The sequence below is a fragment of the Schistocerca gregaria genome, chromosome 2, assembly GCF_023897955.1.
Source record: "Schistocerca gregaria isolate iqSchGreg1 chromosome 2, iqSchGreg1.2, whole genome shotgun sequence".
Taxonomy (NCBI): domain Eukaryota; kingdom Metazoa; phylum Arthropoda; class Insecta; order Orthoptera; family Acrididae; genus Schistocerca; species Schistocerca gregaria.
In genome coordinates this window covers 42,243,705-42,268,662 of record NC_064921.1, presented here as the reverse complement: position 1 = coordinate 42,268,662, position 24,958 = coordinate 42,243,705, and the positions used below count along the sequence as shown (strand labels likewise).

The 24,958-nt window shown below is 46.1% G+C and overlaps 1 protein-coding gene across 11 annotated transcripts in view; it reads right to left on the bottom strand.

The window, feature by feature from the left end:
• The window catches only part of LOC126336285 (thiamine transporter 1-like), a 552,608-nt gene that overhangs the window by 389,107 nt on the left and 138,543 nt on the right, over window positions 1–24,958 (bottom strand). The window contains exon 2 of one of the 11 annotated variants that reach the window (XM_049999812.1): window positions 24,071–24,279. The exons of the other annotated variants lie outside the window; for them this stretch is intronic. The gene's annotated coding sequence lies outside the window, so the exon portion shown is untranslated. The remainder of the gene's footprint in view (window positions 1–24,070; window positions 24,280–24,958) is intronic. 11 annotated transcript variants of the gene reach the window in all.

Genomic DNA, 24,958 nt, shown 5'->3' with positions numbered 1-24,958 from the left:
ATCTCTGCCCTTACTCTTTGCCTAAATATGTCTGCTTGTGTCTGTGTATGTGCGGATGGATGTGTGTGCGTGTGTGTGTGTGTGCGCGCGAGTGTGCACCTGTCCTTTTTTTCCCCCTAAGGGAAGTCTTTCCGCTCCCAGGATTGGAATAACTCCTTACCCTCTCCCTTAAAACCCACATCCTTTCGTCTTTCCCTCTCCTTCCTGAAGAAGCAACCATCGGTTGCGAAAGCTAGTAATTCTGTGTGTGTGTTTGTGTGTTTTGTTCTTGTGCCTGTCTGCCGGCGTTTTCGCGCTTGATAAGTCTTGGAATCTTTGTTTTTAATATACAAATAACTACAGAGGTGTATATCTCTAGGACTGGGTGTACAAGATGTTCTCCAGAATATTAAATGGTAGGTTTAAACAGTCAGTACAGTTAGAAGTTGGTGAGAGTATAGATCCTGGGGTAGCTGCACAGAACAAACCATCACTTTAAAATTAGTTGTGGCATATAACAGGAACCAAGCTTCTCACAATGATCTTTGCAATTTTAACACTGCATATGACTATGTCCACGAAACTTCACTGTTGAAAATCCTAAGAAATTTCAGACTACACCCAAAATTATTCAAAATGATGGAACTCACATTAACCACCAAAAAGAGTACATTTTTTGTAACCACCACTCTTAAACTGGGCACTGGAATATACTCTGCCATGCTGAAAAGTAATGCTACCATATTTTTTAGATGAAACTCTCAAAGCTTTGCAAATATGGTCAACATTATTAACATTCTATATCTTCTCATATTTGCAGCTCTCTACTGCCAAAGGGTTCCAAATTTTAGCATGCAATATGGTGGTGTGTAATGTAACTATGTTGGTGCTTGAGAAAGATCATGCTGTAATTGAGTTTCTTACCACATGAAACGTTCATCCACACATGGAGCATCCTCTTCTTCAGCTTGACAATGTCTGACACAAATGAGTGCTCTGACATATGCAACAATCTGATACCTTGAGTTCACTGACATCTATCATCCTCCATACAGTACTTATTTGGCTCCATCCAGTTTTCACCTGTTTCCAAAACTTAAAGAACACCCTTGAGGACTTCACTTTGGTAGTGATGAAGCAGTGCAAGCAGAGATGAGGTTGTGGCTCAGTCTACATAGTCAAACATTCTATAGTGACAGTATCAACAAACAGGTCACTCGCTGGGAGCTATGCGTTCATCTGGCTGACTGCGTTGAGAAATTAGTATGCGGACATGAAGAACAAAGATGTAGAATGTTAACAATTCTTGTTTTACTGAAAATGCTTTACGAGTTTCCACATAAAAAACTCAGAGGCATTAATTTTCAGCATGTCCTCGGACAATGAGAGAGAGAGATTGGTGCAAGGTTAACCAAAAGCACATCAAAATTTGAAGACCATAAGAGGACACAAATTTTTAACTGCTCACAATTCGCAAAGTGTCTGTGTCATTAAGAAGAATCGTGCAATATTTCTTCAGACATACAGGCACGTCTCAAGGAACAGGAACTGCAGTGAATAAAGCCATTATGAAATACACGAAAGGTATTTACAGTTGCAAATAGTAACAACAATTAGAAGTACAAGGAAAAGATGACACGGAAAATATGTGTCAGTCCAGGACTTGAACCAGATTTCCTGCTTTACACAAGAGGTCACCTTACCCACTTTGGCCATCCATGCATGACTGTTTGAACTCTTAGACGTATTATGTAATTCCCGTACAGAGGAGGACATTTTAATCAGAAGTCACTGCCCAGTATCAGTGGATAGATACAATATTGCACTGCCTGTATTGTTAAGAACAATGCAATGTTCCTGCGGACATGTATGCATGTCTGAAGGAAAAACCATTGCGGCGACTACACCTGTTATGAAATACGTGAACAGTATTTCAGCAGCATCCACAACAGCCAACCGCTTATTTGTTTTGTTTTGAGTCGCAAAAACAACTGGGGTCAAACGAGCCCAAGTCAAAACTATAGAACATGAAGACAGAGAGAAGTTAAAAAACAACTATATGTCAATCCCAAATGACAAAGAGGAGACAGCTAAAAACAGGGATGTGGAGAAAGGGCTACAAAACACACCATACAGAAACAGAGATCCAAAACTAAAAATTAAATGGCCTTTGCCATAATGCTTTGATGGATAAAACACAAAATGCGGTCAATAGCCCATGCGTCATTTGCCAAAAGAGCCAATAACTCAGACGGCAAACCCATGCGAGAATGCAAAATGTTAAAAAAAGGGGCATTTCGTCAGGAAGTCGTGGACAGTTAAGACTTGGGCACAATGTGTACAAAATGGTGGGGGAGCACCACTTATCAAATGATGATGGCCAAAAAGGCAGAGCCCAATTCGCAACCTAGTTAAAATGACCTTCTCCCTGCAGGAGGGCCGCGAGGATGTCATTCACGCCACTGGGAGAGGCTTAATAATCCAGAGCTTATTCCCATGAAGGGAGGACAAATGGTAATGCCAAAGAGACACCATCTCCTGACAGATGGCAACACAGACGAGAAAATACAGGAAAATAGTGGGCTGCTGTATGAGGACTGAAGCCTTGGCAGCAGCATCAGCAGCCTCATTTCCTGGTTCCTGGCAGACCCACATGGCCAGGAACCCACAATCATCACAGTAGCTCCACGAAGATTGAACAAGTGACAGTTTTTCTGGAACCTTTGCACTAAGGCATGGGTGGGGTATAGTGAACATAGGCTTTGAAAGGCATTGAGAAAGTCTGAGCGGAGGACACAACTGAAACGTCTATGTCACCAGATGTACTCTGTGGCCTGATACAGCGGAAGAGCACAGCTGTAAATTGTGAGCAGTGTGCTGGAAGCTGATATCAAAAGACACGGGCGCCAATGACGAAGTCACACCCGACAACACGGTCAGTCAGAGACATCAGTATACACAAAGGTATTGCTGCGAAGTTCAGTGTGATGTTCGTGAAACTAAAGGCGATACAGTGAGACTTTAGTAGTGTCCTTAGGAGGCAAATAAAGGCCAAGGTTAACACAAGCTGTTTCACGAAGCCAAAATGGTGAAGGGTTCACACTCTCTGGGAAAGTTGCAGGTAGTGTGAAGTTAAGCCACCGGAGCAAGTGCTTTTTTTTAGTTATAATTTTAGGGCACAAAACTGGTATGGTCATTAGTGCCCGGTCCGTGACTTAGGAAAAGCTAAAAAATGAAACTGGAAACCAGCAGCAATGGGAGCAAAACTCAGAAAAGTGGGGAAACCAAAAACAGAATGAAAGCTTAAAAAACCACTATAGAAAGGGGGTTGTTTGTCCCCAAAAAGAGCTTCAAACGACTGACATCATCTCACTGGCACTAATGAACTCGAGAACACAATCGGCTGATCGCGTGTCATCTGCTAAAATGAACGATATATCAGGCGACAGCTGTAGACAGGTGCGTAATGGAGTAAAATAGGGGCACTCAAGTAAAAGGTGTCTCACCATCCACAGTTGAGAACAGTGGGGACAGGGTGGGGGAGGATCACCACTTAAAAGATGTCGATGGCTAAAAAGACAGTGTCCTATGCAGAATGTAGTTAAAATTACCTCCTCCCGATGACGAGTACGGGAGGAAGAGGTCCAAGCACAGGGAAAAGCTTTCACGTCCTGCAATTTATAATTGGGAAGTGTCGACCAATGTGCGAGCCATAAAAGAGCAACACGACAACATAAAACACTCCGTAGATCGGCGAAGGGAATCGTGCAAATAGCTGGCCAAAGAAGAGAGACTGCAGCCTTGGCCGCTATATCGGCCGCCTCATTTCCACAGATACCAACATGTCCTGTGATCCAGAGGAAGGTCACAGAGACGCCCCCCAAGTGCAGCAAGTGGAGGCAGTCCTGAATCCTATAGACCAGAGGGTGGACAGGATAGAGAGCTTGGAGACTGACGAGAGCAGTTGATGGAAGCAGCCAGCATACCGTAAATCCAAGGAGGCGTCGAAAAAAATGTCATGGGCTGGATTTGAACGCATGGAAGACAGTTGGCTAGCATAATGACTCAGAAGGACAGCTCGCCGATTGGACAGTGGAGGTTCAGCACTCTCAGCATAAAGGCTTTCCAGAGGGCTGGTGTAAAAAGCTCCAGACACTAAACGTAATCCACGGTGGTGGAAGAATAGACGTTCGAGCAGAGGAGTAAACTATGCTGCCATAGCCCAATTTCGAGTGCACTAAGGGGTGATAGAGGTGAAGAAGGACCACTCTGTCTGCTCCCCAGCACATGGAGGGTGTTAAGTGATCGCAGACTGCGATCCGAAAGCTAGGAAACGTAGGAGGACCAGCTCTGCTTCTGTACCAGGTCGGGAGGGTAGTTGCGGGATGCGAAAGCTGTTTTCGGGTTGTTGGTGTAATGGTCGAGGGATTCAGGACTGGAGCAGATTCGTTTGCCACAAAGGCCTAGGCTGTAGGGAAGGGACCGTTTGATATGGAATGGGTGGCAGCTGTCATAATGGAGGTACTGTTGCTTGTTGTTGGGTTTGATGTGGACGCATGTGTGAAGCTGGCCATTGGACAGATGGAGGTCAACGTCAAGGAAAGTGGCATGGGATTTGGAGTAGGACCAGGTGAATCTGATGGAAACAAAGGAGTTATAACCAGAGCCACTTCCTCATCCCCTCAAACCCAGAACCTCTCACAGAAGAACCCCAAAAGTGCCCCACTTGTGACAGGATACTTCCCGGGACTGGATCAGACTCGGGATGTGGCTCTCCAGCAGGGATACGACTTCCTAAAATCCTGCCCCGAAATGAGATCCATCCTTCATGAAATCCTCCCCACTCCACCAAGAGTGTCTTTCCGCCGTCCACCTAACCTTCGTAACCTCTTGGTTCATCCCTATGAAATCCCCAAACCACCTTCCCTACCCTCTGGCTCCTACCCTTGCAACCGCCCCCGGTGTAAAACCTGTCCTATGCACCCTCCCACCACCACCTACTCCAGTCCTGTAACCCGGAAGGTGTACATGATCAAAGGCAGAGCCATGTGTGAAAGCACCCACGTGATTTACCAACTGACCTGCCTACACTGTGACGCTTTCTATGTGGGAATGACCAGCAACAAACTGTCCATTCGCATGAATGGACACAGGTAAACAGTGTTTGTTGGTAATGAGGATCACCCTGTGGCTAAACATACCTTGGTGCACGGCCAGCACATCTTGGCACAGTGTTACACCATCCAGGTTATCTGGATACTTCCCACCAACACCAACCTATCCGAACTCCGGAGATGGGAACTCGCCCTTCAGTATATCCTCTCTTCTCGATATCCGCCAGGCCTCAACTTCCGCTAATTTCAAGTTACCGCCGCTCATACCTCACCTGTCTTTCAACAACTTCTTTGCCTCTGTACTTCCGCCTCGACTGACATCTCTGCCCTTACTCTTTGCCTTTAAATATGTCTGCTTGTGTCTGTGTATGTGCGGATGGATATGTGTGTGTGTGCGTGAGTGTACACCTGTCCTTTTTTCCCCTAAGGGAATTCTTTCCGCTCCCGGGATTGGAATGACTCCTTACCCTCTCCCTTAAAACCCACATCCTTTCGTCTCTCCCTTTCCTTCCCTCTTTCCTGAAGAAGTAACCATCGGTTGCGAAAGCTAGTAATTCTGTGTGTGTGTTTGTGTGTTTTGTTCATTGTGCTTGTCTGCCGGCGCTTTCCCGCTTGGTAAGTCTTGGAATCTTTGTTTTTAATATAAAACCTACGTAGAAGTATATAACCCACTTTCACAGGTAAAACGTATAACTAAGGATGCTGCTGAGGCATTCTCGCCCAACACTGAAGGTAGGTTGCTGAGAAAGTTTATGTCTGCAGCAGAGAGGCTAAAAGTGGACAGTGGACGATTGTCATTTGGGAGCCAGGCGACATTGAGGAGGGTCCTCAGGATGGAGTAGGTAACCATGAATTAGCCACGTGTGGTCACTGCGGGGCTGGCAGAGGCCAATTGATTCCCTGTGAGAGGACCGCAAGGAAGACTTCCACACATTCAAATTCTCCTTAATGGCACACAGTTTGTTGTGCGTACTGTTATGCCATTCCGTCTCCAAAAGCCTGAAAACCCTGCAGCGTAAGACATTACACAGGTCAGTTTCAGAGATGCCCATCTCCTGAAACAGTTTCCACGTCGCCTGCTTGGCCAGCCTGTCGGCAAGTTCGTTGCAAGGGATTCCGACTTGTCCAAGGGTTACACAAACACCACTGAACAGCAGGACCATTCCAGGGCATAGATGGCGGGGGTAGTACTGGTCGATAACTTGTAGGCTGCTCAATGAGTCAGTGCACAGGGGAAATGACGTGCCAAGGCATTAGCAGATGTGCTCAAGAGCATGAGATATGGCCACCAGCTCTGCAGTGAAAACACTGCAACCATCTGACAAGGTTGGTTGGTTTTGGGGTTTGATGGGGGATAAGCATCGAGGTCATCAGTCCCCAGTTCCAAACAGACATACTTGTAAAAGGCCTATACAGTAAAAGTGTAACCTCTCCATCCAAAGGGAGGGAACACCAAGGGGTACAGAGCTAAAATGAACACCACAGTAACACAAAATAGAGGACACTTAAAAGGAGCAGAGAAAATAGTTGACTAGCGTAAAACATAATACAGTGGTATATGGATCAGGTAAAAGGTCAACCTCTCAACTACAAATGAAGAACCTCCAGCTGGAAAGCATTGATAGAGATACCAACACAACTTGTTACTATAAGAGACACTATTTTGGTATCCACATCACAATTAAATGTCGCTGGAGTGGGTGTAGCCTGAGAAATCATGAGCGAGTGATAAAACCCAGCTGCACGGATATAACGTAAAACTATGTCAGCTATAGAGGCATCGTCACCTAGAATTAAAGGAAGTGCAGCTGGTAAATTAAAGACCTGCCACAAGGGGGCTAAAAGGAGGCAGTCCATCAGAAGATGGACTACTGTCAGCCCTGCATCACGGCGACACTTCGGCGGGTTCTCACGACGAAGGAGATAGCTGTGGGTAAACCGCGTGTGGCCAATTCAGAGACGGCAGAGAACAACTGAGTCCCTGCATGTGCCCCTCAAGGATGAGTTCCATACGGCTGTGGATGGCTTGACCATGCAGAGCTTATTTGGCGTGTTCAAGACAGACCATTCAGAGCTCCAGACATCGCAGACCTTGCGATGTAGGGCTGACCGGAGGTCTCTTTCCACGAGACCAAGCTCCAGGGGTGGCGAAGTGGTGGCCTGCTTGGCCAACCAATCAACACGTTTGTTTCCTGGAATGCCGATGTGGCCCAGGGTCTACAAAAACGTCACTGAACGACCACACTCGGCGAGAGCAAAAACAACATCTTGTCTACTGTCCACCAAAGGGTCCGGAGAAAAACACTGGTCGAGAGCTTGCAATCCTCTCAGGGAATCACTGCATATAACAAATGACTCCCCAAGACAGGAGGAAAGGTGAGCGAGTGCACGATAAAGAGCAACCAGCTCTGCAGTGAAAACACTGCTCCCACAAGGCAGGGAATGCTGCTCAACATAGTCGCTGTGGATGAAAGCAAACCCAGTGCCTTCATCGACCACAGAACCATCAGGGTAGACTACATCTGCATCGCAAAACGAGGCAAGAGGAGCCAGGAATTGTTGACGAAGACTGGCAGGTGGAACGGAGGACTTGAGCCACAGGACAAATACAAGCAAAGCCGAAAGTGAGGGAGGGACCAAGGAGGGGTAGAAGAACGGGGCCAGAAGGATGGAGGAAGGGGAAAGGACTCAAGTGATGAGGGAAGGGAACGAACGGGGATCGCAATCGGGAGAACTGACCTAGGCCGCCGTAGTGTGGAGGGGAGTGCAGAAGATGGGAAAAGGAACCTGTGGTTTGGGTGGATGGGCGAGGCATGGACACGGGCGATGTATGACGCAAGCAGCTGTTGACGGTGGAATCGTAGGGGAGGGATTCCAGCTTCTACAAGAAGGCTAGTCACTGGACTAGTGCAGAAGGCACCTGTCGCCAATCTGACGCCACAATGGAGAATCGGGTCGAGGATCTGCAACGTTGAAGGTGCTGCAGAGTAGTATACCATGCTCCCGTAGTCGAGACGGGACTGGACTAAGGCCTTATAGAGCTGTAGGAGGGTTGTTCGTGCAGCCCCCCAAACTCTGTGGCTGAGGCAGTGAAGGATGTTGAGGTGCTGCCAGCACCGTTGTTTAAGCTCACAAAGATGAGGTGTCCAAGTGAGCTGAGCATCAAACAGCATGCCAAGGAAGCAACACGTCTCCTCAATACGAAGGAGTTCATTGGCAAGTTAGAGCTCCAGATAGAGGTGGACCATGCCACGATGACAGAAATGCATCACTCATGTCTTGGAGGCTGAGAACTGAAAACCATGGTTGGATGCCCAAAAATGTGCCTTACGGATAGCTCCCTGCAGCCGCCATTCAGTGACACTGATGCTTGGGGAACTGTAATAAAGACAAAAGTCATTGGCATATAGAGAGGAACAGATCAATAAGCCCACCACAGCCGCAAGACCATTAATCGCCACCAAAAAGAGGGGAACACGGAGGATCGAGACCTGTGGGACACCGTTCTCCTGAATATGAGCAGAGCTAAAATATGTGCCAACTCGAACCTGAAAGGAGCGATTGGAGAGGAAATTCCATAGAAAAATCAGAAGTGGACCCCGTAAGCCCCATTCATGCAGTGTAGAAAGAATATGATGGTGCCAGGTGGTATCGTACGCCTTCCGAAGATCAAAGAAAAAAGCAACTAGATGTTCTCGTCGAGTAATAGCTGTATGAATAGCCGACTCTAGCGAGACTAAATTGTCGATCGCTGAGCGGCCCTGACGGAAGCCCCCCTGTTGCTGGCTAGGAGGTCCCGACCTTCGAGGATCCACATGGGCCGCCGAGTCACCATCCATTCCAGGAGTTTGCACATAACATTGGTAAGGCTGATGGGGTGATAGCTATCAACCACCAGGTTTCAGTACTGAGATGGTAACGCTATCCTGGCAACGAGTTGGGAAAACGCCCTCCATCCAGATGTGGTTAAACAGGGCAAGTAATTCACCCTGACAGTGTGCCGAGAGATGGCGAAGAAACTGGTTATGAATTCAGTCTGGACCTGGAGAGGTATTGGGGCAAGCTGTAAGGGCACTTTGGAACTCCCATTCACTAAACAGGGTGTTGTATCATTCCCAAAGGAGTGTGTGAAATGACAACTGCGTACGCTCAGCCTGCTCTTTAATGGCACAGAATTCTGCTTTGTCACGCAAATACGAGCGATGTACTCTGCCAGATGTTCGGCGATGGCGATTGGGTCAGTACAAAGTGTACCCCGAAGAGAAAGGCAAGGGACACACTTTTGAGGGCGAAGGGCAAAAATGCGCTAAACCCGCGACCACACCTGAGATGGGGAGGTGCAAGAATCTATCGTGGCAACATATTGTTCCCAGCAGTCCTGTTTGCTCCGCCGGATTAACCGCCAAGCCCACGCCCGCATCTGTTTAAAGGCAACCAGATTCTGTAGGGAAGGATGACGCCGGTGCTGCAGGGCTTGCCGGTGGTCCTGGATAGCTTCAGCAATCTCTGGTGTCCACCAAGGGACTGACTTACTGCTTAGTGTACTTTAAGAGCAGGGGCAGTTGCCTCAGCAGCAGAAACAATGGCCATAGTGACCTCATCCACTGCCAAATCAGTGACACCAGGAAGCGGAGCAATGGCCATAGCAACTGAGGTGTAGGCTGCCCAATCAGTTCCACGAAAAGACCATCGTGGCAGCTGGTCAGGACAGGGAGGGAAGGGAACAATTGGGGGTCATACTGTAAAGTATTGAACTTTCCTTTCTTAGAGACTCGTGCTTGCGCACTATTCATATTTTGTTTCATGGTGGTCCCACAAGCAGCTAGGGGAAGGAATGTCCACCCATACAGAGCCCTGCTTGCCTGGGTAAGACTAATACATCCGGGTGGGTGGCAGGTTCCCCAGAGGTCGCCCGCTAGTAACTGTTCTACCTCAACAGCCATGCGTCTCCTCAGCGCACAGCACACCTTGAGATTGAGGTTTTTTTTATAGAGATTTATACCATCCTCACGACCCAGGCAGTGAAGCCAGGTTCCCTGGGCTCTGTACCATACAACGTTCCACTGTCGCTCCTTACGGAGGTCGTTGAAGCATGCTCAGAGCTTACAGTATTGAGGACTGGTGGCACATCCAGTCCTCAGCTCAGGGACCCCAGGGTCGCCGAGCCCGTACCCAGCAACTAAATGCTGAGCCCCCTGAGGGGAATCTGACAGAGTGCTGTTCAATATGTCCTCCATGAACAAACGCAAAGCCTACGTGACCATCAGCCATCGAGCCATTGGTGTAAACCACATTAGAGCCCCAGAACACGTCAAGAATCAAGAGGAAGTGACAGTGGAGAGTGGTGGGGTTCACGAAGTCTTTAGGGCCATGCAGAAGGCCCAGACAAAGCTGCAGCCGAGGCATACATGAACAGACCGCACGTAGAGGTGATAAAGGGAAGGACTCCAGTTTGGAGAGAACCTGGGCTGCTGGTGTGGGAGATGGACTGCCGCAGGTGGGAAAGAGAGACGGTAATTCGGATGTTCAAGAGAGCTATGAATGTGTGCAACGTAACTAGCGAACAGTTGTGCACGCCTGATCTTCAGTGGAGGGACTCCAGCCTCAAGCAGTACACTTGCCACCGGACTCGTTCTGAAAGCTCCTGTCGCTAGCTGAACTCTGCAATGGTGCAATGAGTGAGAAAACACAATGTTGAGGGCGCCGCCGAACCATCAATCACACTCCCATAGTTGTGATGGGATCGAACAAGGGCTCTTTACAGCTGCAGCAGCATGGAGCAATCTGCACCCCAGTTGATGTTGCTCAGGCAGCGGAGGGCATTGAGGTGCTGCCAACACTTCTGTTTAAGCTGACTAAGATGAGGAAACCAAGTCGAACAAGAATCGAAAACCAGACCTAAGAATTGATATGTCTCCACTACAGTGAGTGGATCGTCATTAAGGTAAAGTGCTGCCGACAGAAATGCATGACACACGTCTTCATGGTGAAAAACTGGAAGCCATGGGCTACAGCCTATGACTGCACCTTGTGGATGGCTCCCTGTAAGCAACGCTCAGCAACACCATTACTGGAGCTGCAGTAAGAAATGCAGAAGTCGCGTGCATACATAAAAGGTGAGATGGAGGGCCCAACAGCTGCTGCTAGACCGTTAATGGCCGCTAAAAATAGAGAGACAATACAGAGCCCTGCGGGACTATATAGGGAAACATTCCACGAGGGAAAAATATATCTAAAAAATATCTAAAAGAAAAGATGATGTGACTTAACAAACATAAGCGCTGGCAGGTCGATAGACACACAAACAAACACAAACATACACACAAAATTCTAGCTTTCGCATATCCATCTGTGTGTGTGTGCGAGAGAGAGAGTGTACACCTGTCCTTTTTTTCCCCCTAAGGTAAGTCTTTCTGCCGGGATTGGAATGACTCCTTACACTCTCCCTTAAAACCCACATCCTTTCATCTTTCCCTCTCCTTCCCTCTTTTCTCAAGAAGCAACCATTGGTTGCGAAAGCTAGAATTTTGTGTGTATGTTTGTGTGTCTATCGACCTGCCAGCACTTTTGTTTGGTAAGTCACATCATCTTTAAGATGGCCAGTGAGCCTTAACTGTATATATACTAAGATGGTATCTGTTCTTTCGGACATGTAAGCAGCTAAGGGTGTTCATTACATTGTAATTTCAGTCTAACGAGCTGCAAGGTCACCAATGGAATCTTTTCTTTCAGACATGTCCGACAGAACAGATACCATCTTAATATATACATAGTTAAGGGTCACCGGCCACTTGACCATCTTCTCCTTCTGTACAAATGCACAAACAGTGCCTGAACTCTTACGGGAATCGGCAATTCGCCGCGAGTAACGAGTATAATGGGTGGGGCACTACGAATGTAGTGCGGGACAGTACGTTGAGAATGTGGGTTTTGCGGGAGGCGTGCCAGAGATACATCCCTGCAGTCGCACTATCCTCTGGGTCCTTGGTGGCTCAGATGGATAGAGCGTCTGCCATGTAAGGAGGAGATCCCAGGATCGAGTCCTGGTTGGGGCACACATTTTCATCTGTCCCCGTTGACATATGTCAACGCCTGTAAGCAGCTAAGGGTGTTCATTTCATTGTAATTGGACACCATTCTCACAGGAAGTTTTGGATAAAAATCTGGAGTGGGCCCCGGAGACCCAGTTCATACAATGTGGCAAGGAAATGATGTCGCCTGGTCGTGTCGTATGCTTTACGTAATTCAAAAAAGATAGCAACCGGGTGTTGGCGTCTGGAAAAGTCTGTTCGGATGGCAGACTCGAGGAACACGAGATTATAAGTGGTAGAGTGAGCCTGGTGGAAACTGCCCTGACATGGAACCTGTAGGCCATGTGACTCCAGCACCCAACCCAACTGCCGATACATCATATGTTCTAGCAGTTTACAAAGAATGTTGGTGAGGCTGATGGGCCAATAGCTATCCACATCAAGCGGGTTTTTACAGGGTTTGAACACTGGAATGATGGTGTTCTCCTGCCATTGTGACGGAAGGACACCATCACACCAGATCCGGTTGAAGATGACGAGGATACGTCGTTTGTAGTCAGATGAGAGATGTTTTATCACTTGGCTGTGGATCCGATCAGGCCCAGAAGCTGTGTCAGGGCAATGTGCAAGGGCACTGAGGAGCCCCGACTCTGTAAATGGAGCGTTATAGGATTCACTGTGGCGTGTAGTGAATGAGAGGACTTGCCCTTCCAGCCACCATTTGAGAGTGCGAAAGGCTGGGGGTAAATCTCTGATGCAGAGGCTCGAGCATAGTGGTTCGCAAAGTGCTTGGCAATCAGGTTTGTGTCGGTAGATAATACACCATTTATGGTAACACTGGGAACACCTGTTGGGGTCTGGTAACCAGAAACACATTTTATCTTTGCTTAGACTTGGGAAGGTGATGTATGGCACCCAATGGTCGAGACATCTCTCTCCCAACACTCCTGTTTCTGTCGTTTGGTAAGTTGGCGAATGCGGGCACATAGCCATTTAAAGGGTATGAGGAGCTCCAGGGAAGGGTGCCACTTATGCCTCTGCAGAGCTGACCAACGCTCCTTAATTGCTTCAGCGACTTGCGGCGACTACCAAGGGACTGCCTTACGGCTGGAGGCACCCTAAAGAGCGAAGGATCGCGTTTTCTTCCACAGAAACAATTGTTGTTGTCACCTCCTCAACCATCGTATGGATGTTCCATGCAGGGGAGATTCAATGGGACAGAAGAGGTGAAAGTTTCCCAGTCCGTCTTGTTTAGAGCCCATCTGGGCAGGCGTCCGTGGGCCTGATGCCGGGGCAGTGACAGGAAGATGGTGAAGTGATCACTACCACACAGGTTGTCATGTGCTCTCCACTGGATAGATGGGAAGTCCTGGGCTGCAAATTGATAAATCAATGGCTGAGTAATTACCATGAGCCACACTGAAATGTGTGGTGGCCTCAGTATTTAAGAGGAAGAGGTTGAACTGAGACAGTACAGATTCCACATCTCTGTCTCTGCCAGTAAGCACGGTGCCATTCCACAACGGGTTATGGGCATTTAAGTCTCCCAAAGGTAAGAAAGGTTTAGGGAGTTGATCAATCAGTGCAGCTAATACATCCAGGGGTACTGCACCACTGGAGGAAGATATACATTGCAGACAGTTATTTCCTGTATCATACTTATTCTGACAGCCACAGCTTCAAGAGGGGTTTGAAGGGCCACAGTGTCACTACAGACCGAGTCTAGAACATAAACACAAACTCCACCCGACACTCGATTATAGTTGCTACTGTTCCTGTAATATCCCTTACAGCCGCGGAGGGCAGAGGTCTGCATTGCCGGGAAACAGGATACCTGGAGGGCAATGCAGAAAGCATGTGTAAAGCTTAACAATTGCCGCAGCTCAGCCAGGTGGTGGAAAAAACCACCGAAATTCCACTGGATGATGACATTGTGAGGCTGGGAAGGCATGGAACATTCCATGAGGCAGTTTTTACCTCAGAGTCACCTGCTGCCACCAACTCATTGCCTGAGCAATCTATATCCACTGTGTCTCAGGGTCTGGTGAGATCTAGGTCCTCAGTGGATGCCAGAATCTCCAACCCATCCTTGGACGCAGAGTGGTGTGGGTGCCACTGCAATTTCCTTGGTCTTAGGGGTCTTCTTTCTGGATTTCTCTCACTGCTCCTTGGGTTTCCCTGGCTGGGAGGACATCACTGACTCAAGTCTCCAGGACTGAGGATGAGTGTGAAGCCCTGCAAGTGGATGCTTTTGAGCGCTTCAGCCACTGGCAGGTGTCATCTTTTCCACTAGCAGAAACCTGGGGAGTGATCCAAGGGACCTCTTTCTAATGAGAGGAGCCAAAGGCTTACACTTATCCAGCTCCCGGATTAGAAGTGGGGACAGAGGTCCCTGATAGTTGGGTGGGGGGGGGGGGGGGGGGGAGGGGGGGCGGTGTTGCTCCTGATATAGGTGGTGCAGGAGCAACAGGGAGAACAGGATGGGAAATGTTCCCCATCATCAAGGGGGCAGGTGTATTCTTCCTGTTGTGAGAGGTGATGACAGGGGCCGGTGGAGCTGATGGTGTCAGAACTGTTGTAGCGGCGGCGTAAGACAATGTCATAAGTACAGGGTGCAGGCGTTCAAATTTTCTCTTAGCCTCAGCATTGGTCAGTTGGTCCAGAGTCTTTTACTCCATGATTTTCCTTTCTTTCCAGAGAATCCTGCAGTCTGGCGAGCAAGGCAAATGGCACTCTCCACAGTTGACACAAATGGGAGGTGGGGCACATGGAGCATCGGGATGTAATGGGTTTTCACAATCTCAACATGTGACACTGGAAGTACAGCGAGAAGGCATATGGCTGAACTTCCAGCACTTAAAGCACCCCACTGGGGGAGATCTAGGTTTTACATCACAGCGGTAGACTATCACCTTGTCCTTCCCAGGCAATGTATGACCCTTGAAGGTCAAGATGAAGGCACCGGTGGCAATCTGATTATCCCTCAAATCCCGGTGGACATGCTGGACGAAATGTACACCTTGCCTCTCTAACTTGACGCACAGCTCATCCTCAGACTGCAAAAGAAAGTTCCTGTGAAATATGATACCCTGGACCAATATTTAAGCTCTTATGGTTACAGAAACATCCCCCAGCTTGTCACAAACAAGTAACTCCCGTGATTGGGCAGAGGATGCCGTTTTGATCAAGGCTGACCGAAATCTCATTTTGGACAACCCCTCCAACTCCCCAAACTTGTCCTCTAAATGCTCAACAAAAAAACTGAGGCTTCATATTCATTTAAAGATTCCCCCAACAGCTCTCGAACATACGATGTACCGAGGTGAATAAGATCTGCTGCCATCCTTAGCCTGACGTTCCTCCCATGGTGTGTCCAGGGAGGGTAACAATTTGAGGTCATACTCCTGTGCGCTGAATTGAGCTTGTGAATGCTTAGAGACTGCCGGTGTTTCACCACCAGCAAGAGACGATTGACTACGCTTCATCGCGTGTCATCTGTTGTGATGCCACCCACTCCGACCAGGGGTCCTCCTCACAGACGCCACCTAGCCACAACAAAAGCCACCTGGCAGGATGGCCATTGCCGGGAGTCCCGATGCCCCAGGGGATGGGCATCTACCCCTTGGCATACTTAGGCAGTTAAGAACGCAGGCATTAGCAGAGTGATTCTCGTGTGGTCAGGGGCTACAACCAACAACCAACAGGGGACATGGACTGGCTACCGTGCTGGTTACCAGGTGCAACCAAGCTAACAAGTCCAGAATCATCACCAGTGTAGAAAACAATACTGCAAAGTTGATGGAAAAACACACATCCAGGAGGGTGACCCGCCCACCACCTGGAGAATGAGGAGAAGTGCAGATCCTCTTCGACAACGGATGCGATAGGTCTCGGCACATGATAGACAAGGCGCCCTTCCCAATCGATTCGCTCATTGGGAAAATTTTGAAATATGGAGGTAAAACCCTACAGGGGACCATCACAAAGGCTGAAATGTGCGAGACTCCTTTTAGTTGCCTCTTACGACAGGCAGGAATACCTCGGACTTATTCTAACCCCTGGACCTGCAGGGGGAGAAGGACAAGAGACTGGTAGAAATGGAGAAGGGTGGTTTGGTCTGCACCCCAGGAACTACCAGAAAGAACACATATGACATTAAGGTACAGCGTACAGCAGGCTGTCATGTAAGACACATGGGAGGACCAAGACAGTTTCTATCGAGCGTGAGGCACAGGATTTTCGTAGTTTCAAAGAGCAGAGAGCAAAAGGCCCAAGATGTAAATATGGTGGGATAAACCAATTGCAATACCAGAAATTCATACAGATGCTTTTGTCAGTTGGAAAACGAAAGTCACTGCCGATGCTCCAGGAGTAAAGATGATCAAGACTTTGCTGAAGATGCTGCTCAGTGAGACAGATCCATGGAGACCTACAATAGATGGAAAAATCTTCAACAAAAAGAGACAGGCCATTGTAGGGTTAATGGTGATATCAAAGAAGACAATGCTCAGACGGGACCCCGAGGCACGCTGTTTTCCTGTATAAAGGTTTCCAGCAAGGCAGAACCCACACGTACCTTGAAAACTCAGTCTTTTAAAAATTCCTGAAGGAAACATGACAGGCGGCCATGGAAGCTCCACGTGTAAAGAGTACAGAGGATACAAGCTCTCCAGCAGTGTCATAGGCCTTCTCCAAATCAAAAAAATATGGCCACATTCTGGGGTTGCCACAGAAAACCATTCATGACATGGGTGGACAAACTAACGAGATGGTCAACTGCAGGACAGCATGCTCAAAATCCACACTGTGCAGTTGTTAGTAAACTGCAAGACTCGGGCCACCATACCTGCTGCGCATGAATCATATGTTCCATTACCTTGCAAACACAGCTGGTGAGAGAGATGGGGCAGTAGCTAGAAGGAAGGTTTTTGTCCTTACCGAGCTGAAATATGAGTGTGATGGTGGCTTCATGCCAATGTATCGGAAATGTGCCTGCTGCTCAGATCTGTTGTACATATTAAGCAGAAAGTGCTTGCCTGCAAGAGAAAGGTGCTGCAACATCTGAATGTGGACATGTCTGGCCCTAAGGCGGAGCATTGGGATGAACTGAGAGCCTGATCAAGCTCCCTCATAGTAGAGGCAGCATTGTACCACTCTCAATTTTGAGGAGAGCAGGGTACCGCCTGAGCCGCCTCTGCTCGTTTCCAATAGAGGAAGGCAGGGTGATAGTGAAAAAGAGCTCGAAATTTCCACAGAATGGTGACTCAAGGTGTTGGCGATATCAGTAGGGTCCACAATGACATTGCCTGCTACTGTCAGGCTGGAAACTGGGGAATGGATCTTGGTCCCAGAAAGCCATCAGAGGTTGGTCCACATGACAGAGGAAGGGATGGAACTGTTAAAAGAACTAGTTAATGAAATCCAGCTAGCTTTTTTGCTATCCCGAAGAAGGCAACAACACTTTTCATGCATCTGTTTATAATGAATGCAGTCTGCCATCATAGGATAACTATTAAAAATACAGAGCATGTCTCCGCGCGTGAATTGTGTCACAGCATGCCTCAGCCCACCAAGGGACTGGGACAAGGCATGGTAAAGAGAAAGTGTGAGAAATGGAACATTCTGCACCAGTAAGGATAATGTTTGTAAGGTATTCCACCTGATCATCACAACTGGGGTAATCTTTTTCCTTGTAGGTCGCCAGGGAGGAGTAAAGCCACCACTCAGCCTTAGCAAGCTAACATTTGGGTGTACACACAAGTGGGGTAGGATTCAGCAAACGGATAGTACATGCAAAATGGTCATTCAAGTAGGTGTAGGAAAGAGTGGACCACCCAAGACAATGGGCAAGATGGACAGTGTAGACGCACAGGTTGAAATCTGAATAGGTGTGCGAGAAGTCTGAAAGGAATGTGGGTGCTCCAGAATTAAGGCAGAAAACATTGAGTTGATTAAGATCAGCCACGAGGATACCTCTCTGACAGGTTCTGGAAGAACCCCAAAGGGAACGATGCACATTAAAGTCACCAAGTAGCAAGAATGGGTGTGGGGGGCGGGGGGTAGCTGCCCAATAAGCTGAAGGAAATTTGCCCTGGTGACATGGAATGACAGAGGGACACAAATGGTACAGAGGAAAATATCAGATTAGGGAGGAAAAGGCAAACTGCTACAGCTTCAAGACAAGTAGTCAGGGAGATGGCTTGACTATGAACGTCAGCCCATATGGGCAGTATGACGCCCCCATGAGATGGTATGCCGACCTCAGGGGGAAGGTCAAAACAGAGGAGAAATGCGGAAGTTCAAAGCGGTCGTGAGGATGCAATTTTGTTTCCTGAAGGCAGAGTACAAAAGGACGCTGCAATGCTAAAAGCAGCCATAAATACTCTGTGGGACCGAAGAGCACAAATGTTCCACTGGAGGAGAGTCGTGATCAGGAACAAATGAAATGTCTAGGGACAATCTGCAAAGTCTCGCTGCTACAAGGCACAGAAGGAGGAGGATCCTGCTCCACAAGGTCCACAGAAGCATGGACCTGCTTGTGCTGTTGGTCTTTGGAGTCCAATGCAAAAAAAACGTCTAAGAGTATTTTTGAGTCGGCGAAGCAAAGGAGAAGACTGTTTGCCTTTGTTGGATTTCTTGAAGCCTTTCCGGTTAGCAGATGAAGAGTGAAATGTTGTTTGCTTGGAGGGACATAGGAAGTCTTCACAGGAGTACTCCTGTCCTTTCGTCCTACCAGTTGTGTAGCTGGTGGCTTCGCCTCCTGAGGGGAGAGTTTGATGGCTTGTTGTACAGCTGGACAGGGAAGGTGATGCTATCTTGACACTGGGCGATTTCACAGCCTCAGAGCTGAATTTGAGGTCATATGTCTGCATGGCCACGTCCTTCATGGCGCAAGATGTAACAAGAACAGAACTATAAGTGCCAGACGGGAGAACGCAGTTTGTGGCTAGCCAATAACTTGTGAGTGACTCAGTAAGGTACTTTTTCCTTAACCAGGATCTCCTCGACAGCCTGCTCATCAAGATACACAGGACAATCCTGAGATGAGGCAGTACGTACACCATTGCAGTTGATACACCAGAGAGGCGGAGGCAAACAATTGCCCTCATGTGCATCCCTACCACAGGTTATACATTTGGCTGGGTGTTGACAGAACAATCTAGTGTGGCTGAAACAATGACACTGATAGTAACATACCGGGTTCAGAATGTACAGTCAGACTGATAATTTCATAGCCTACTTCTTAAACAGAAGCACCACTCTATCAAAGGTGAGAAAAAGAGTGTGGGTGGGCACTAAGGATGCATCTACCTTTTTCATCACCCGATGGGTGGCAACCCTTCTCAGAGAGGTAAGATCGGATTTTGGCCTCGGTCAGACCATCGAGTAGCCTAGTGTTCATAACAAAATGGGAAGAATTCAGAGTTCTACAGGTATGAACATGAACAAGACAGCCATGGAGAAGCAAGGCGGCAAGCAGTTGTGTCTGAGAATCAGAAGTAGTCTCCAAAAGCAAAGCGTCATTCTGTAAACAAGAGCACGATTTCACATGACTGGCAATAGCATCAACACCTTTCTGAATAATAAATGGTTTTACCATTACAAAGGACTGACTGTCTTCAATATGTGAAGCCATGAGAAATGGTGGTGCAGTTGGAAGGGTCTTTCAATTGTTAGCCTCATTTTACATTTCATGTATTTTGAATGTGTAGATGATTGGCTCATTGTGAGAAAACTCCCACGATTGCCAACATCTCTGATGGCCCCCTCCTTCCAACTGGGGTCCCCATTCACAAGAGGGTGTACCCGCCTTAGTTGTTTATTCACACCTCAGGTCACACCTCCTGAACACCTGACAGAGGGACCAATAGGTAATCTGGAAAGGTAGCAGCTCAGGCAATCACACCTCCCTAGGCCTGGCCTGTACCAGTGGGCACATGCGAACCCTATCTGTCGACCCAGGGCACGGAATTACACGTTACCTAGTCACCTGTTACGTGTCAGCTGCATGGGCCGGCCATTGTGAGCACACAGGTGGGAGAGGAAAGAGAAGAACCTCAAATGCTGAAGCAGAGGAACAAGAGGAGAAGGGAAACAAAGAAAGGAATGGGAACAAAAAAACAGTGGTGAGACTTCTTATGTCAGCCAGAATCAATGGGGAACATTCCCAATAACCCCCCCAGACATGTTCCCCATGGGAGGGGGAAAAGAATAGCAAGAGGATAGACATGCAGCATGCAAGTGATGCTGCAAAGGGCTGAGGCCCGATAGTAGCCAAGGACAAACCCGCTGAAGAGTGGTGAGGCCCCTGGCGAACAGTGAACCAGTTGACAGTGGCAGAAAAGATTTCTGACAAAAGCTCATGGGCAGTTAACTACTTGACGTGCTTGAAACCCGAGAATATTTTATTACTGGATATGACTGTGAAAGCATGAATTCATACATACTGTAGCTCTATAGAGAAGAGACGTGGTGCAACATCACATGCCTTGGGAAGCTGCATGTTAAGAAGGCCAATTTATAAAGCTAGCCTTCCTACTATGCCATTATGATGAGAAAATGTTCCCACAATTTTCCTTAACTGTTTCTTCATCACTGTGAACCCTGTGCTGACATAGTAAGTGGTGTTGAACAAGCAGTTCATACGTTTCCCGGTGACATGGAACAAGAAATTCGCAAAAAAACAAGCTGCATCATTTTAAAATCCAAACTGCCAGCATGAAACATGACTAGAGCTGAACACGATGGCCTCTGTGCTCTCTGCAACAGTCGTCCTGCCACCTGCAGGTTTTGAATACGAACAACCGTCAGTCATAAAAGGGGAAAATGACAGTGAAAATCTGTACCAGACCTGGATTTCCCACTTTACGTAATTGGTTGCCTTAACCGCCTTGGCCATTTGTAAATGACTCTTGACCAGACCCAAAACTCCATTTGTCATTGTTCCTGCATAACAACCTGTACTTGCCTACATATTATGTAAATCCCATACAGGGGAGACATTTTAATTGACAGTCAATGGTTGGTTTCAGCAGTTAATTATGATATTGCAGCACCTCTGTTACGAAGAATGATGCAATATTCCTGCAGATATGCATACATGTCTGAAGGAACGTCCACTGTGGTGGGTATAGCCATTAACAAATACATGAACTTTATTGGAAGTTGTGAATACATACAACTATAAGTCGTATAAGGGAAAATAGAACAGTAAAAATCTGTACCAGACTGGGCCTTGAAGCTGGATTTCCCACTTTACATGAGCAGTTGCCTTACCCATTCTGGGTATCCATGAACAACTCATGGGCAGAACCAATGTCCTCCTTCCCATGTCACACAGGTACTCGTACACACAACTACCTGACAACTTAGGAAAGGCCACCGTGACATCAAACTAAAACTGCAATACCACCCTGTACACCACCTTCAACTAAAAGGTAGATATTTTTACTTACTGTACACTAATATGTAAATTAGAATGAATTTTGCATTTATTCTGAATATTTGTATTTTTCCTTTCATGTTACGAAGGACCAACCTCCTGCGCATTTTTACCTTCACAACTACACATAGAAAATATTATGTACAATATTTACGACTGCTTGTTTGTGAGTGACTATGAGGGATTTTTTATTGCTTGACAATCCTACCTTCATCACTGCTTGTTAATCATCGTAATATTTCACATTCGTGTACACACATTTCAAGCCGTATAACTGCCTTATTGGGGCAATAACATATACATATTTACCTGCATAACGTGTGACCGGCAACATTACTGTATTTTTGTCGTGTAATTTCACTCATAATTCATTCCCACTAAAGAAGAAGGTGCTTACATTAAATGAACTGCTTTCGCTTCTGCATGTGTCAAGAACTTACTTTAGAAAATATTGTTTCAGTTCATTTTGTGTTCATCCCACATACAAATTGTATATTATATTTTCATTTATATTCACCTTATGGTTGCTCAATCTGTAACAGTTGCTAAGGAAATAGTTTCCACACTAAGTTCTTTTTCATTCTGATGTATATGTAGGAAATTTCTGTGCTGTGGTGCACGTTAAATGTATCATGTACATTTGTACTACTGACTTCACTGCCTCTTCTTTACTCTTCACTGCTGCTTGAAGATGTTCGTTTTCACAATCATTTACCATACATGTATCATCATACTTTGTTTTCCACATCCCTACAATCATTCAGTCTAAGACTTAAAACTATATAATCTATTCTTCCTTACGTCACTTTCATAGCACTTTCCTAGGTACCACAGTAACATTCATGTTCATATTCATCACCAATTAAAAATCTTCTGCACATAAATCTCCATTTATATCCTGTGGGGTCCTCACACTGGCACCACCACCCTATTTATTTCTTCTCACAAATACAGGGTGTACATAAAGTCTAGGAACACTTTCAATTATTTATTGTGCACGAACCAAACACTGTACAGATATCATACACGTCATTTTGAAGAGAAACCCTGAAAGTTTTTTTTCCATGTATACTGCCACAGCGTATTTTGGAAATTTGCCGATATTCAGTGCTAGTCACAAACATAGCGAGTTCAGCTGCTTGTCTTTGTTGTCGTCATTGAGCTTCTGTACTAGCTCCAATTTGAATGGTTTCATAGACAGCTTCTGTTGTACAACTTTCCACAGTGATTGGAGCCATTTCGAGTTCACGGGATACACGACACACCGATTTCATAGGACTCCTTATGAATGTCTCTCTCACATGCTACATATTCACTTCACCCACACTGGGACGTCTGCTTCTCTTTGCCAGGAACAAGCAACCCGTCATTATGAATTTGTTGTGCCAGTGGTAAATGGCCTTCCTTGTTGGTGGCTTCTTGCCATACTTGGTTCGAAACATTCATTGAACAACTGTAGCACACTTGTTTGTGCCAAGCTCCAACACACAGAAAGCTCACTCTGCACCTTAACTCACCATGTTTGCAACTAGCACTGACTAACAGCAAATTACTAAATTACGCTGTGGCGGGATACATGAAAAAAACCTTTCAGGGTTTCTCTTCAAAATGACATATGTATGATATCTGTACAATGTTTAGTTCTTGTGCAATAAAAAACTGAAAGTGTTCCTGGACTTTATGTACACCCCTGTATAAATAAACTTCTATTACTCTAATACACTTTCATTCTCTTCTTAGTTTCACAGAACACAGAAATAAGACTAGGAGCCAAAGTAAAAATTCATGAGATTTTGAAAATTAGACATGAAAATGAAATTATAGTAAACCCTGTTCAGATGTCAAGTTGTTTCAATGAATTCTTCCTAAATGTAGTAAGATCGGATGTGGATATGACATTCTATCAGGTCATCACAAATTTGGAAAATAGCCAGAACACATCTCTTAAACAATTTGAAAAGATCACCCAAAGGGATGTGGAAAAGGAAATATTGTCTCTAAAAAACAAAACCTCACATGGGTGGGATGAAATAACAGCATCTGTAATCAAGTATGTGTACGATATTATTTCCCAACCACTGCCAACTATTATAAATCAAACTTTTAAACAGGGATGCTTTCCAGAGGTATTGAAATATGGCGAGATCAAACCTCTATTCAAGAAAGGATCGACCGAAGATATGGGGAATTACCGCCCTATCTCTCTCTTGCCAGTCTTCTCTAAAGTGTTTGAAAAGATTGCAGCAAAACAAATTAATAACTTTCTTACTGTAAATGAAATAATTTTTAAAAACCAGTTCAGATTCCAACAGGATAAAAGCACTGCGAATGCTATAAAAAAGTTTATCCAAAAAGTATGCTCCACGTTAGATAAAGGTAGAAAGGTCACAGGTATATTCTGTGATCTGACTAAAGCGTTTGATTCAGTGAACCATGCATTACTCCTCTACAAATTACAGATGTATGGAATCAGAGACACTGCTTTAAAATGGTTTAGCTCTTACCTGTCAGGTAGGAAACAAAGAGTAATTTTAACTTCAAATGGAACCAATTATTCATCAGACTGGAAAACAGTCCCCCAAGGAGCCCCCACAAGGTTCGATATTGGGCCCCTACCTGTTTCTTTTTTACGTAAATGACCCACCACTTGCTATTGATGTTCATTCAGTCTTATTTGCTGATGATACGTCAGTTCTAATTGAAAATGAGGTATCTGAAAATATTCCAGAAAAAGCCAAAAATGCTTTAGAAAAACTTGAATCTTGGTTCTATCAAAATGGACTAAAACTAAACGTAACTAAAACCAAAATGATGCAATTTGAAGCTAAATCAGTAGAAAGGAGAGAAATAAAGATAACTTGCAATGATCAGGATATCACAGAAGCAAACCACGTGAAGTTCTTAGGCCTAAATCTTGACAAAAATTTAAATTGGAAGGTACACATAGATTACTTAGCAAATAAACTGAACAACTTAGCATTTGCAATGTGTATTTTGTCAGGTGCCTCAAACATGGATACGAGAAAGATAGTTTATCACTGCTACTTTGAGTCAGTTATTTGTTATGGCATAATCTTCTGGGGAAATTCAGCAAATGTCACTAGGCTCTTAGTAATACAAAAGAAAGTAATTAGAAACGTGTGTTGCAAAAAAAACGGGAATCCTGTCGACCACTGTTAAAAAATTTAAAAATACTATCTATCCCCTCACTTTACATATATGAGATGGTGGTGTTCCTATATAGAAATCAACATACACTAGACACTTTCCGTTTTGACCACAACTACAGCACTCGCCACAGAGATGACTTCAAACTTCCAACACATCGTTTAAAACTTTATGCCCAAACGCCAGAGTATATGGGGTTAAAAATTTTCAATAAAATAAAAGGC